The sequence below is a fragment of the Pelophylax lessonae genome (assembly GCF_965119305.1).
Source record: "Pelophylax lessonae genome assembly, chromosome: 1".
NCBI lineage: Eukaryota > Metazoa > Chordata > Amphibia > Anura > Ranidae > Pelophylax > Pelophylax lessonae.
This window is the reverse complement of record NC_138768.1, coordinates 757,190,269-757,202,374: the sequence shown is the minus strand read 5'-3', so window position 1 is coordinate 757,202,374 and position 12,106 is coordinate 757,190,269. Positions and strand designations below refer to the sequence as shown.

Sequence of the window (12,106 nt, the reverse complement as noted above, 5' to 3'; positions counted from 1 at the left end):
GGGGGAGATGTCTGAGGCTGCGGACATGGTACAGTGGGGGAGATGTCTGAGGCTGCGGGCATGGTACAGGGGGGAGATGTCTGAGGCTGCAGACATGGTACAGGGGTGAGATGTCTGAGGCTGCAGGCATGGTACAGGGGTGAGATGTCTGAGGCTGCGGACATGGTACAGGGGGAGACGTCTGAGGCTGCAGGCATGGTACAGGGGCAGACGTCTGAGGCTGCGGACATGGTACAGGAGGGGGGAGACGTCTGAGGCTGCGGACATGGTACAGGGGGGGGGAGACGTCTGAGGCTGCAGACATGGTACAGGGGGGAGATATCTGAGGCTGCGGACATGGAACAGGGGGGAGATATCTGAGGCTGCGGACATGGTACAGGGGGGGGGGAGACGTCTGAGGCTGCGGGCATGCTACAGGGGGAGGTGGTCAGAAGCTGTGGAGGGGTCTTACCTGGCCATGATGAGAGGCACGCGCCACTGCTGGGCCACTGCAGTTTACTTTAGATTTAAAAATGGCGCCCCGCCGGCGCCATTACATCACTGCTGACAGAGAGGACAGGAGGCGGGACTGCTGATTACTTAGCTGAGAGGAGACAGGACGAAGAGGAGGCGGGGCGGAGGCGGGACGAAGTTCTTAGCTGGGAGGAGGCGGTATGCAGAGAAGACATCCTCAGGTCTGAGAGGAGGCGGGGCGGAGGCGGGACGAAGTGCTTAGCTGGGAGGAGGCAGGATGGAGAGAAGACATCCTCGGTCTGAGAGGAGGCGGGGCGGAGGCGGGACGAACTGCTTAGCTGGGAGGAGGCGGGACGGAGGTCGAGCATAATTGTAATAATGCAGAGCTTGCTGATTACATTTTTTCTCTACCTCCGTCCCGTCTCCTCCCAACTAAGCAATCCGTCCCGCCTCCTCTCAGACCCGAGAATGTCTTCTCTCCATCCCGCCTCCTCCCAGCTAAGCAACCAGTCCTGCTGCCTCCTCTCTGTCAGCTGTGTGTTAAATTTTAGAACACCGACACTGTCACTGGAGCTTCGGCGCCCCTCCTCTGCCTCAGCTCGCGGCGCCTGGGTGCGATGCACCCCGTGCACCCGCCTCGGACCGGCCCTGGGTCATGGTACAGGCATGGCATAGCACAGGTCATGGTATAGGCATGGCACAGTATGTACAGGCATGGCACAGTATGTACAGGCATGGCACAGTAGGTATAGGCATGGCACAGTAGGTATAGGCATGGCACAGTATGTACAGGCATGGTACAGTATGTACAGGCATGGCACAGTAGGTATAGGCATGGCACAGTAAGTACAGGCATGGCACAGTATGTACAGGCATGGCACAGTAGGTATAGCCATGGCACAATATGTACAGGCATGGCACAGGAGATGCAATGCTGCGGGCATGGTACAGGGGAATGTCCTGTACCATGCCCGCAGCACTGCATGAGGAAATACAGGGGCTGCGGAGGAGTCTCACTTACCTGTCGGTGAGGCGCCGTCTTCGATTTAAAAATCGCGCCACCCAGCCCCGCCAATACGTCACCGAAAATGCGTCGCCGATGCTCGGGAAAGGCCGAACACGTTCGGCTATTCCCGGGCATGCGGCACATGCGCAGTGACATGCAGTGACGGCGCCATTTTTAAAAAGACACTCTAGCCAGTGGCTCGAGTATAAGCCGAGGGGTGCATTTTCAGCATGAAACAACATGCTGAAAAACTCGGCTTATAATCGAGTATATACGGTAGTCCTTTTACTGTTTAGGCTTCAGGCTACTGTTCAGGCTTCCTCCATCAGGGAAAGATCAGCAGGTACTTACTCTCTTCAAGACAACTAATCCAGGAAGCGATCTGTCTTCCTAATATACCCCTGCCCAAGGTACCCCTCTCCCAAAAGGTGCAGGGCTGCCACACAACCCTAACAACTCCATCCATGATAAGGGCTGTCCCCTTCAAGAGTATACATCAAAAAGTTTCAGGCCGTTACACAGCTGTAGGCCTGGGCCCCCTCAGGCCTGACCACCAACATTCCCCAGGGCCAGCCCATTGGCCATCCCACTGAATCTGCCCACTGGCAATCCCACTAGTCCTTTGGTGCACCCACTATTATTTTAACACTCTTACAACTAAATATATGAAAATAAAAAGGGTATTCCAAGTCATTAATGCTTTCAAGATTTAAAAGTAAGAAATTATATTTTGGAAAAAAAAATATGAAGCATGACACCACGACAAGGTAGACTCTTTTGAGCAGGACCCTACACTAACACTAACTGCACTAATTTTTCAAAGAGACAGCCCAATCCAGCAAAGAGACATCCTTTGTGATCCTACTCATAGATAACACTATACCCCCCACCCCTCGATAACACCAAAACAACTATATCCATGACTCCTAGGTAACACCTGACCCTCCTCTACCCCCAACTCCTAGATAACACCAGACCCACTATATCCCCCCACTCCTGGATAACACCAGACCCCCTATTCTCCCCACTCCTATATAACAGACCCCTATACCCCCCCCCCCCCCCACCAGAACCCAGAGTGCCTAGGCCAGCTGGGGTCTCCTCCTTGATGCCGGGCTCTGGTCTGATCTCCTTCTCAGAGCTGGCAGGCTGTATTGTTGGCAGCTCAGTCAGCAAGGGCCGGAAATGCTCCACCAGCTGCTGGTTCAGTACCCAGCCCCCTCCCCCCTTCCCAATCAGGAAGCTGATCACAAAGTCTCGGCTCAGCTCAGTCATAACCAATGATCAGGGTTACATATGGCAGAGATCACATCATTCCACCCTCCTGGGAGGCTTGGCGGGGGGGTGGCGAAGTCCAGGCTGTCATCAAAATCGGTAAATAAAATGGAAGGTGATGGCGCTGCTTATTTTATAAAGTGCAAATAAATATAAGATGTTTAAATATAGTGTTAAAACATAAATATGATTGGGGAATAAGTAAATAGATAAAAGATGCGGAGGTAAAAAAATCAATAACCAAGTAAAAAGATCAGAACGTGTGGTGTTATAAGGGATATAAATTAATCTAAATATATTTTAGAGGTATATAAGAGAAACAACCACCAGAGAGCGTAATAAATTGCAAGATATGACAATAAATATGCTTGTGTATATGCCAAAACTAAAAATAAAAAATATATAAATATATGACAATACTAAATGAATTGATAAAACTTATAAAAGGTGTTAGTTCCGCAAGTGATAATATAAATAATAGTGGATAAATTAAATGATAAATAAATAGTGAAAAAGTGATAAATGTGCGGGAAACTTTTATGCACGGGACGGGTGTGCAAAAAAACGGTTGGTATAAAGTGCAACAAGAGGTGATAACAAATCAATGAATATATCAAGGAGGATCAGAAATTGAATGAATGTGCCAAAAAATTAATTAATTTACAGGTGGATAAAAAGGTGCGGGAAATCTATTTGTGCAACGTGCAAAAAAAATATATTGTGGTATTAAATCAGTCCATATAATAAAAATGAGTCCATAAAATAGTGGTGATAACAAAAATATAGGTGAACAGGATGTCTTACGGTGACCCCCAAGGTGGGTGACTGGTGAGTGGTAAAGTGGCCCCTGGTAGAAAGACCTACTCACCAGATGTACCCACCCCACACAGGGGTATAGAGCGGGTACTGAAGAGGTGTCTTTTAATCCTGGCTCTGTGTAGTAGTTCCCTTCCTAGGGGAGATGTGATATGGGGTCCGGAGTGTCCTAAGTGGGGTCCGGTAGTAGGGTCCTGTGTTAATGTTGTGGTATCCAAAGCCTCGTGGGTAGATCGAGTATGGCCACTCAAGGGTATATGGATGGAAGGATCATGGAAAAAGAGAGCTCGATAGTGTATTATCGTTTTGCTAAAAAGTTTAATATTAATTCCAGCAGCAAAATGGGTACTCACATATACAATTTTGTATATGTGAGTACCCATTTTGCTGCTGGAATTAATATTAAACTTTTTAGCAAAACGATAATACACTATCGAGCTCTGTGAGTACCCATTTTGCCTTGGGCAGAATCCTTAGCAGCCCACAATGCACCCCAACCTACAGCTGTTCTATTCCTGGGACATTTTATACAGGATTGTTGATGGTTACACCAACATTATGCAAGAAATATTTACAGTACATTCCCCATTGTCATTTCATATGACACTTTTACCTACAGGTAAGCCTATAATAAGGCTTACCTGTAGGTACAAATAATATCTCCTAAACCGGCACTGTTTTGGAGATATTTACAGTGCATGCAGCCGCTCGCGCGAGCGGCGCATGCGCTCTGAAGGTCCGGGGGGGGGGACCTTCAATTAGTTTAGCATGCGCGGGAGTGACGTCATTGCGGCTCCGGCCAATCATCGCGCCGGAGCCGTCTCTTCCGGCCAATCAGCGCGCCGGAGCCGCCGAACCCGGAAGAGACTGCGAGGGATCATGGCAGCGCCCGCAGCGATGTCCGGGGGTCCGTGGCGGGGCTTCGTTTTAAGGTAAGTTACACATAATGGGCTAGTATGCGATGCATACTAGCTCATTATGCCTTTGTCTTGCAGGTTTTTTTTTTTTATTTTTTTTTTTTATAGGGTTTACAACCGCTTTAAGTCTTCTGAAATAATTACTCCTAAATCCCTTTCCTCAGATACTGAGGTCAGGACTGTGTCAAATATTCTATATTCTGCCCTTGGGTTTTCACGCCCCAGGTGCATTATCTTGCACTTATCCACATTAGATTTCAGTTGCCAGAGTTCTGACCATTCTTCTAGTTTTCCTAAATACTTTTCCATTTGGCGTTTCCCTCCAGGAACATCAACCCTGTTACATATCTTTGTGTCATCAGCAAAAAGACAAACCTTACCATCGAGGCCTTTTGCAATATCACTTATGAAGATATTAAACAAAATAGAGACCCCCATTAGCTCACAGTCCCTTTATGTCAGTGCCCCCCTCTTCCTTAGAAACCTCCTGAGATCAGAGAGACCCCCTCCCCCTTATATCAGTTCCCCCTGCCCTCTTTAAGACCTCTATGTAGGTTGCTTTACCGGTAAGCAGGATTTGCAGCTGCTTCAAGAAAATTTAGTGTGTGCACAGTGCCGTAAGCAAAGGAGATCATCAAGGCAGTGGCAAGAGAGGCACTAGGGGGAGCCGGAGAACTTAATGGAGAGAACACAGGCAGGCGCAGCCAGCAGGAATCCCCACTGGGCTGAGGATACCACACTAAGAGGAAGTTGCTTAATGCTTGGGCAGATGGGTACACTCAGCAACAATGACACATATGAAATGACAATGGGGAATGTACTGTAAATATTTCTTGCATAATGTTGGTGTAACCATCAACAATCCTGTATAAAATGTCCCAGGAATAGAACAGCTGTAGGTTGGGGTGCATTGTGGGCTGCTAAGGATTCTGCCCAAGGCTGGGGGCATTGTAGGGGGCTGAGAGCTCTGCAAGAAAATTAGGGTTTTTTTAAGATCTCCAAGGGGCTGGGGGTACTATGGGGGGCAGGGAGGCTGGACAATATTGTGGGAAGTTGGAGGCATTGTGCGCTCTGCTAGAGGTTAAGGACTGTAGAACAGCCTGGGGACACTGTGGAAGGCTGGGGGCTCTGCAGAGGGCTGAGGAACTTTGCAGGTGATTGGGGAATGGGAACACTTTTTGTACCTTATATGTTTTTTAGGTGCCCTTCTGTCCTACCTCTCCGAGGCAAGGTATGTTATTTCCGCAATTGCTTTGGGCCCCCCTCCCCCACTGCCTTCTGGGAACTGTGCGTGTCCCAGAAGATGACAGGACCACTCAGCAAGCGCAGCGCAGTAGGAAACCCGCTGTGAAGCCTAAAGGCTTCACTGCTGGTTTCCCTTACTTGCAATGCCGACGCTTGCACCCGATACTGATGAACAGACAGGGTTGGGGTGCCGATATCACGGGAACCCTGGAAAAAACTTAGCAAGTACAGTATTTGTAGCTGCTGACTTTTAATTTTTTTTTTTTTTGTACAGGCTGAAACACCACTTTAAGTGTAAGCACACAGTATTCTGCCAACAAAAATACACATACTGTACAGTAAGTGTGACAAATCAGATTTTGGCAGCCTGAAACCTTTTATTATGCATGGCAATGTGTTAAAATCATTAATTAGTATGATGTGCAGGTGCGTCGCCTTGGCAGCTTTGCAGCCTTAGACCATGACTTATGTTGGCTATGCAAAAATTCCGTGAACCCGGAAAAATGCCTTGATTGTAGAAAAGGTAATGTATTTGACTATAGCCAGTTAATAGATGACTTGGCTATTAGGATTCCATGGCATAATGTTCTGACATTAGGTAATAGTGCGCTGCATTCCTACACTATAACTAGTACAGCAATGCTTTACAAAACACCAGGAAGTTCTCAATGAGTTTCACATATAAAGGAGGGACGTGATGCAATGGGAGTGTTTTTTGGAAGATTGCATTACATTTACTGAGGACTGGCTGTGCAGAGGATGTGTGTACGTCTGAAACACATAGCACAGGAATGTAATGCCACAAAACTAATCGAAACAGGATTTTGTAAATACAAATACTGAACTCAGGGTAGTGTTATTGTTTCTGAAGAATGCAGATTTAACCACGTGAACAAGACTTCATGGCAAGGTACCTGACACACTTGTATGCTTTTATACTAAGCCTTGTATTTATTGTGTGCCTTCAATTTTTCTGATCCCCAGTTGTCTGCTCTTTAAACAGTGGTGTGCTATTATAGCGCTCTTATTGTATTTATTGTTACGATAAAGTCAATGTTGAAGTCAGTTTGAAAAGATTATTACAAGGGACATATTGTAGCCATAAAGCATGGGACCCAAAAGCAAAATTTTCATGGAGTCCTCTGACTAAGTCTCATTGTAACAGGCGGCAGTGTCAATTGTGACAATACATGTCATTGATCTTTACACAAAGTATGCTTAAATCAAGGGCAGGCAGCAGGTGAGCTTATAAATGTGAAACTGAGGGGACCCTGCGCTTATGGAAAAAGTGCTTAAAGAGGTTGTACACCTATAATTTTTTTTTTTCTCTTCTTTAAATCCTGAAAGAGAAACCCATAATGAGCTAGTATGCATCGCATACTAGCTCATTATGAAATACTTAACTTAGAACGAGCCCCCGCCGTGCCGTCCGCTTACCTGTATGACGGGCGACATGTATAGTCGCCCGTCTTCCGGGATCACGGCATCCGGCCATCTGATTGGCCGGAGCCGCGGTGACGTCACTCCCGCGCACGCGCGCGGGAGCCGACGGTCACGGCACGGGGCTCTGAAGGAACGGCACGATCTGCCGTTCCTTCAGAGCGCATGCGCCAGTGACGTCACTGGCTGCATTAAAGGTAAATATCTCCTAAACGGTGCATGTTTAGGAGATATTTACAGTACCTATAGGTAAGCCTTAATATAGGCTTACCTATAGGTACAACTTCCTGAGGAGGGTTTACTTCCTCTTTAAGTGCAACAATATACTAGTAGAATGTGTAAAAAGCTGCTAGCTGCAGTGTGAAAGTGCTGGGTGCTCTTTTAAAATGTGTAAAACTGTGATTTGCAGCGCTGCTTAAACTTATAAATAATTTATAAATATATCAAGAATCATGAACTTCACAAAATAAAATAAAAATCATAAAGTGCTATTGTATCATCAATTCCTGTAAGATCAGTGCCAGTGAAAACAAATGAATAAATCAGTGTCCATTATATCATCATGTTGCTGTGATGAATCTTTCCACTTAAAATCATACAGGTGCTAAGGTGCTCGATCTGTGCTTTGTTCGGGGTCTCCCCCTTTGGTTATCTACTCACCGCCAAATGATAGTTTTCAGGCATGTAAGAGTTGTTGTACACTGCTTCTCCACTTGATGTGCAATTATAGCTGTGAATATAGATTCCTCCCCGATGTCCTCATGAAAAAGAAGTCATTCATGGTGAAGATCGTTTAAAAAGGGTGTTTATTGGGTAAAACAATGGGGATATACTCACAAACATAGTACAATGTCATGCAAAAAATGAAGAGAGCGGCTCGGCGGCTAGCTGCTCCCGCAGCATCCACTACACTGTCAGCATAGATAGTACGCTACAAGGGATCAGTGCTTTGGATAAAAGTAATAGTTTTAGGAGCAATAACAATAACTGTAATGTTTTATAACAAAACTATTAATGCTCATGTACACCTACAGTATAAGGTTTCAGCTGGGGAGGAATTCTGAGATGTTTGGCTGCTTTAGGCATACAGGGTTATTTAAGAGAGCAAAAAATCTATACTGCTAGGGACCTGTTAAATGGGCTGATATAATGCAGTTCAATGCAATCTGAATGGCACCCAATACATGTTGTGATGCATGTGTATTGTAGTTCGACTCAGTATCAGCTTTGGCAAATGCACTATTTTTTGGCAGTGCATCGCAACTATTGCCACACGCTGTGCTGCGCTACAATGCACATCTGTCTGCAAGTGCCCATTCAGTATAATATCCTATCAACACATTTTTTTTTTTTTTTAATTCTTTATTTATCCAAGGTGACAAAACAAAGAAAGTCCAAATGCTTAAATGGGCATACAGGTATAGAACAGCAAGAACAGCCAAAGTAAAACTGTTACCATCCAAAAATGCACATGGTACACAGAAGTGAACTACAGACATAAGAGATGGAGTCAGGGCCGCTGATAGGGGGGGGGACCACCAGCCCTCTTGTAGGGGGCCTGCAGGACCTGAATCTGATCTGTCCCTCTCCCTGCTATCAGCTTTTATCTATTGAGAAAGAGACAGTCGTCCCTCACTAATCCCCCTCCCTTGTGTGGGCCCCCCTGCCAGCACTTATCTCTGCTCAGGAGTTTATTTGTAAATTGTAACTTTGTTTCTCTCTCTCTGTCTCTCTGATCACTGAGCTCCAATTGCCCAGCCTGTATATTTTTCTCCTCTCATCTTCATTTTTATTTAACTTAGTTTTTCTCTTACGTCCTCCGACAGTCACCGCCACTTCATAATCTTCACTAATGGAGTTTCTAATGGGGGTAATTGACCTTTGCTCCGCAGGAGTAGCTAGGCAACAAGATTTGTTAATATAAAAGCTTTTAGCATATCACACCCCTAGGGGGTGGTTCCCTCAGTCAATACCTCCCTGCTTCCTGCATTCTCAACTCAGTTTCTAATGCCTAGCTTAGGAGTAGCAGGCTGATCCTGTGCTGGGGCTTTTCAGTCTCAGCTTTCTATCCTCTTTTTTGATTTTATTTTGAGTATTTTTTCTCTTTCTTTTACTTAGCTGTTCTTTTATTCAGCATTAGTTTAGTTTCTTCGGGAAGATCTCCTGTCTCAAGGACCGATATTCCATCCTGCTTTACAGTCGCTGGCTTTAACGGCCTGGCGGTTGAAAGCCAGGTCCTGAAGGATAGGGGTCTCTCCCCTGAGGTCATTCCCACTTTGATCAAGACTAGAAAAGCCTCTTCGGGGAAGATTTACTACCGTACTTGGAAGGCGTATTTTGCCTGGTGTGAGTCCAGGGGGTTTTCCCCTCGCTCATACTCGGTGTCGAGAGTGTTGGCTTTCCTTCAAACGGGCGTGGACCAGCGTTTGGCGTTGGCCACGATTAAGGGTCAGATTTCTGCGCTGGCCGTTCTCTAGGTTCTTTGGTTAGCACCTTTGTTCAAGGGGTGCGACACTTGGCCCCTCCTCGGAGGGACCCTTTGCCTCCATGGGACTTGAACCTTGTTCTGTCCGTGTTGCAGCATGCTCCCTTTGAGAAGATCAGGGAGATCTCGTTGTCTCTGTTGTCCAAGAAGGTTGCCTTTTTGGTGGCGATCACTTCGGCTCGCAGGGTATCGGAGCTGGCGGCTTTGTCCTGCAGCTCTCCCTACTTGGTGATTCACTTGGATAAGGTGGTCTTACGACCTAACCCTTTTTTTCTTCCGAAGAGGATCTCGGAATTTCACCTCAATGAGGACATTGTCTTGCCTTCGCTTTGCGCGAAGCCTAAGCATCCAAAGGAGGTGGCTTTGCATTCCTTGGATGTGGTTCGGGCGATCAGAGTTTACCTGTCGTTGACTAAATCCTTTCGCAAGTCGGATTCTCTATTTATCCTTCCAGAGGGACCTCGGAAGGGCATGGCGGCGTCGGCTGCTACCATCGCCAAATGGATCAGACAGACCATTGTGCAAGCCTATGCTTTGAAGGGGAAGGTTCCTCCTTTCCCTGTGAAGGCGCACTCTACCAGGTCTCTGAGTACGTCTTGGGCCTATCGTCATCAGGCTTCTGTGGCCCAGGTGTGCAAGGTGGCGACTTGGTCGTCCGTTCACACCTTCTCAAAATTTTACAAGGTGGATGTTCAGGCATCGGCAGATGCTTCCTTTGGCCGTAAAGTTCTTAGTGCGGCAGTGCCTTAGGGTCCCTTGTTGGGTCCTTGGCTGTTGGGGTGTTTTTACCCCTAGGTTACTTGTTCTTCCTGGGTTGTTGCTCCTGTTGAGCACTTTTTTCCTGTTGCCCAGTTGGTTTTCTTACCTTGGTAAGGTGCCTTTTTCTGATGTGGGTACTGCGTTGCTTTAGGCGCGGCTGCGTTTTTTCCCACCCCTCATGTCTACACTGCTCTGGGACGTCCCCATTAGTGAAGATTATGAAGTGGCGGCTACTGTCGGAGGACGTAAGAGAAAACTGAATTTTTGTAAAATCTTACCTGTAAAAGTCCTCCGACAGTCGCCGCCCCCGCCCCTCTTTTGGGGTTTGTTTATGTACTCTACTGCTATGCTACTGAAACTGAGTTGAGAATGCAGGAAGCACGGAGGTATTGACTGAGGGAACCACCTCCTAGGGGTGTGATATGCTAAAAGCTTTTATATTAACAAATCTTGTTGCCTAGCTACTCCTGCGGAGCAAAGGTCAATTACCCCCATTAGAAACTCCATTAGTGAAGATTATGAAGTGGCGGCGACTGTCGGAGGACTCAGAGAAAGGAATTTTACAGGTAAGATTTTACAAAAATTCCGTTTTTTTTTTTAGATTTTTAGCTAAATATATCTTTAATATTTTCTTGGGGGGGGGGGGGCCCTGCCAAGTAGTCTGTACGGGGCCCCGCAATTTCTAACAGCAGCCGTGGATGGAGTACTGGAGACATGTCCTTCGGAGATTGAACTATCACTAAACTAAAGGAAGCATAGAGTAATGTGGGATGAACACAAAACAAACCTTGTACCGTTTACAAAAAAAAATAAAAAATTAACAAGAAAACAAAGTAAGTAGAACGTAGAAAAGAGAAAGAGAAATGAAAGGGAAGGAAAGGGGGAGAAAAAAAACAAGTAAGGAAAGAGAGAAGAAAAAAATGGAAAGAGATAAGGCTCTCCTGCCATCACCCAGGAGAGATTGATTCCCATGATTTCTTTGATTTCTTTGTATTTATCTGAGAATTTAAACTGGGTTCACTGGAACCAATCCTTACAAAATCGGTGTTTCTGCTTCTGTTAGATACTGTTAGGCCTTCCAAATCCATGATATAATTTACCGCCTTAATCCAGACATGCTACAGGCTCATCTATAAGGCACAAGCTAATAAATTCCAAAATCAGGGCATAGACTTTGATCCAAAAAGGAGGGATGAGTGGACCCAACTAAAACATGTGCGGCAATGTACCTTTGAAACCCTGCCCCTCCAACAAATTGGGTCAGCATTAGGAAACATACAATGTAGTTTTACTGGGACTGTGTATCTGCTCTAGAGCTTATATGCAGATTCCTGGATATAAAATAATTTATGGGCAAAATATAGGATATAGTCTTGGTGCTCAAGTGAGACTTGTTGGTTTAAATCCTTTTTACATTCTGTCAATGGAGAGATCAGTATAGCTTATGTAGCCAGGTGCTGGGCTACAGCAATATGAAGGCATAGGCGGCTCTCTAATTAGGCAAATTAGGCGGTCGCCTAAGGCCTCGCACCTACAGGGGCCTCGCGGCCAGTGGCGGAGTGACAACATTTAGAAGGGTGCAGTCAGGGAAATCTCCCAAGTAAAAGATTGTTTTAAATCCTCGGATATAAAAGTTGCAGCAGTGTGCTGCAGTCCCTTCACTGCGGCGGCCAGGTGTCTGTTGTTCGCTGACACTTACCCCGCCTTCTC

The 12,106-nt window shown here is 46.2% G+C and overlaps 2 protein-coding genes across 2 annotated transcripts in view; one reads left to right on the top strand and one right to left on the bottom strand.

Moving 5' to 3' along the window:
• TLR6 (toll like receptor 6) overlaps positions 1–12,106 on the bottom strand; it is a 167,448-nt gene that overhangs the window by 30,272 nt on the left and 125,070 nt on the right. The gene's annotated exons all lie outside the window — the stretch shown is intronic.
• Positions 6,481–12,106, top strand: part of LOC309544438 (toll-like receptor 1) — a 40,871-nt gene continuing 35,245 nt past the window's right edge. Inside the window, exon 1 of the mRNA XM_082243353.1 lies at positions 6,481–6,622. The gene's annotated coding sequence lies outside the window, so the exon portion shown is untranslated. The remainder of the gene's footprint in view (positions 6,623–12,106) is intronic.